This window comes from Canis lupus, chromosome 18 (genome assembly GCF_003254725.2).
Source record: "Canis lupus dingo isolate Sandy chromosome 18, ASM325472v2, whole genome shotgun sequence".
Classification (NCBI taxonomy): domain Eukaryota; kingdom Metazoa; phylum Chordata; class Mammalia; order Carnivora; family Canidae; genus Canis; species Canis lupus.
The window spans coordinates 26,904,841-26,908,950 of NC_064260.1; positions in this window are offsets into that span (position 1 = coordinate 26,904,841).

Sequence of the window (4,110 nt, forward strand, 5' to 3'; positions counted from 1 at the left end):
GATTTGTTAGAAAAACAGAAAATATGTATGGTTATAGTTTGTTACAGAGAATGGATATAGAGTAAAATCGACAAAGGTTAAAAAAAAATCACTAAAGGTAAAAGGCACCTGGCACAAAGTCTAAGAGAGACCAGGTACAAGCTTCCAGTTGTCCTATTGACAGTGATTAATTCTAGCAATGGTGTGGGACAATATCTACAGAATATTGCCAACCATGGAGGCTCACTCAATCCTTGGTGGTCTAGGGTGTTTACTGGGGATGAGTCTCGAGGCATGCATGGGACTGATCTCAATTACTCAATCTCCAGCCCTGCCAGAGGTCAAACTACTACAGTGTGGCCCAAAGTCCCCACTATGAATCCTGTTGTTACAATAAACTCTCTGGCATGGCTCAAGCCCCTGGCTATACAAAGATACTCTAGTCAGAGTATTGCAAGGGCTCAGACGTTGTCTTCCTGAAGACAGACCTTTCTTTGAGATGTGCAGGGTTTGGACACGAAAGCCCACTAAATTAACTGTTTCCTGCAAGCTAAGCACCCCAGACCTTCTGAGTTAACCCCTTGCTGCATACCAGGCCTCCGAACAATGAATTTTCTCAGTCTTGGTTTCCCTGAAAAGTCTTACTTTACCTTTATTTTTTTTAAATATGTTATTTATTTACTTGACAGAGAGGGAAAGAGCAAGAGAGCACAAGCAGGGCGAGCAAGAGAGGGAGAAGCAGGCTCCCCGCTGAGCAGGGCGCTGGTACAGGGCTTGATCCCATGGTCCTGCCATCATGACCTGAGCCGAAGGCAGACACGTAACTGACTGAGCCACCCAGGCGCCCCTACCTTTATTTATTTATTTATTTTTTGAAGTATCTTTTCACTGGATACAGTGTTTTTCTCTCTGTACCCCAAACATATCACTCCTCTGTCCTGCATAGTTTCTAATGAGAAATCGACTATAATTCTTATCATTCTCCTTCTATCATTAATGTTTCCTTTTTTCCTGGGTGTTTTCAAGTTTAAAAGAAAAAATCTTGCAGTGTGACAATGAAGTGTGTATTTGGATGCATGTGCGTGTACGCGGTCCATCTTACATCTGTGGTTTTATCACTACACGGCCATAGTTCGAAGATGTTGAGGGTTTGGTTCCAGACCACTGCAGTAAAGCAAATACTGCGATAAAGTCAGTTAAATAAATTTTTGGGTTTCCCCATGCATATGAAAATTATATTTACACCATACTATAGTCTGTTAAGTGTGCAATAGCATATGTCAAAAAATGTACATACTTTAATCAAAAAATAGTTTTGGCTAAAACCTATTGACCATACTAATGAAAGAGTTTAAAATATTTAAGAATTACCAAAATATGTGACACTAAGAAACAAAGTGAACAAATGCTATTGGAAAAATGGTGCAACTAGACTTGCTTGATGCCAGGTTGCCACAAACCTTTGGTTTGCAAAAAAAAAGAAAACTCAACCCTCTACACCCCCCAAATTTTCAAAAGTCAGTATCTGTGAGCTCTATGTTTTATCAAGAATTATAAATCTTGGGCCCTTGGGTGGCTCAGTGGGTTAAGCATCTGACTTGATTTTGGCTCAGGTCATGATCCCATGGTCTTGGGGTTGAGCCTCAAATGGGTTGGGGGGTCCGTGCTCTGTGGGAATCTGCTTCTCTCCTTCTCCTTCTGCCCTTCCTCCTGCTTGTGCTCTCTTTCTCTCTCTAAAACAAATCTTTAAAAAATATTATAAATCTTGGTACATTAGTATCAAGCATTATTTGACCTTGCTTCCCTTTCTTCTCTATTTCTTGGACTCTCATATTTCAGACTACTTTATACTGTCCCACAGGTCACTGAGACTCTTACTTTTTTTCAGCTTTTTATCTTTTTCCTCATTTCAAATATAATTTCTATTGCCTTGTTTTTAAGAGTACTGATCTTTTTTTTTTTTTTCTGCAGAGCCTACTCTGCCATGGAGCTCATTTGATGAGTTTTCAATTTTATATATTTTTTAGCTTTACATGTTCCTTTTGGTTGTTTTTCAGAGTTTGGATTTGTCTGTTAAGTTTCCTCTTTGTCCTTTACATCTTTGCGTATATTTACAGTAACTGAAAGTCCTTGTCTGCTACGTCCATCATTTATGTCATTTTGGGGTTGGTTTCAGACAGACTTCTCTTTGTTTTTTGGCCATGTCTTTTTGATTCTCTGCATCTTATTGTTTTTTTAATTGAATACTTGACATTGTGCATATGGTGTTGAGAGTTTGGATATTTTTAGCTTCCCTTATAGATTGTGGGAGTCTGTTTTGAAAAGCAGCTTAATTTAATTGCAGTTCAGCTTCCTATTTTCAACTGCTTCTTTTTGAGCTCTTGGAGTTTGTGTATAAAGTAGGCCTACCGTGTCCTATAAGACCTTCCATGATCTGGTTTGTAACTGTGACTTTTAATTCAAATCCCATATTCATTTGCCTTTGCTTCAAGTGTTTCAGGAACATTTGTCTTTTTGCTATTTTTAAAACGTGCCAGGTTTGCTTTAGACGTGGGTCTTGATTCTTGCTTCTCCTCTGCCTAGAATGTTCTTGTTCAATTTGTTTGTAACACTTGTACCCTTATTTCAAGATTTGGTTGTTGTCATCTCTTCAGACGGTACTTGCCTGACTGCCATTTTAAGAATCGATACCTTTTCATTTCACCACCTGATCACACTTCCCTTACCTCGCTTATGACTTCTTCACAGTTACTATCTGATATAATAAATTCATTTACTGAAAACACTCTGACTATAGCAGGCACTCCTGAATTTTGCCTTTTTCATAAACATCCTAAGTGACTAACAGAAACCTGGCACATTCAAAAAATATTTGTTGAATGAGAAATGATTCCCTGTTCCTTAGCTATCAGATATGATAATGCCTGCCCTGGAAACTTCAGGTTTATTTTTCCTGAGTGTTAAATGAAATATTAACAGTGTTGTAAAAATCTGTCATTTTTAAAAATGCTCTTACTGTATTTAGGGAAATCTTTGATTTGCATATTTCAGAGGTATACAAGGACCTACTTACTGGCTCTTACACAAAAGAACCAGGTGTTTATTTTTTTCAGCTCCTTTAGATGGGGTGATCACTATTTTGATTTGATTGGGAGTAAAGTTTTTTCCAAGTTGTGGAATTTTAGTGTATGTTTCCTATATTTGGCAAATCATATGCTACTGCCTTAGAGTTTGCGTATTCGGTGATGTAAAGAAGTCAGTGGAGAATTAATTTTAGCCACAGCAGGGATATCCAGGGTTAAAGTGCTGTGGTGGCAGCAGCCAGGTGTCTGATGTTCAGTGACAGTGGTTTTCAGAAAACCTCATCCTATGTCACATTCTCTTTTTATTAATTAAGCCATCCAGCCCCCTAATGTTCCTTCCCAAACCTTTGTTTTTGGTTAATTTAATAAAGGGGAAAATGTCTCTTGCTTGTTGACAAGAGTTCTGGCTGTTATACTCCTGAAACAATTTAGAAGAGGGTAAATTGTTTAAGACTATAAAAGCATTCTTTATCATTTTTTAAATTAGTGCAGCACAGAGCTCAGCTGAACATGCAGATAGCCAGTGTGAAACACCTGCAAACATAAATGGTTTTGCAGAAATGGGCATAGTATGTGCGTTAAGGAGTTTGATTATGGGGAATCTCAAGCTGAATAGGAAAATCACTTTATTTTCTAGTTGTTGTACGTGTTGTATTATATTCAGATATGCCTCCATGGTGTAACAGGTGGAAATGAATGTAGTTCCCTTAATAGGTGCTGTTTAGTCCCCTTAAACCATCTAGCAGTAGCTGATCATACATGAACCGGTTGAGAAGAAAATCAACTACATCTTACATGGCAAAGGAGGCAGAAACAGGACAATTATCGTTGGTTCATAAAGTGGCTGTGTCTATAGGGGGAACAGAAGCTCATCATAGAATTTCCTGTAAACCGGGGGATCTTCCTCCCATGCAGTTTCCTTATTACTGCTTTGTCATAAAGAAAAACTTGAAAAACATTTTAGAGAGAATTTAAAAGGGTCTGTTTATCAGTTAGCTTTTGCTTAATACAAGCTCAGTGATGTATAATAGAAAGCGTTTAGTGCACA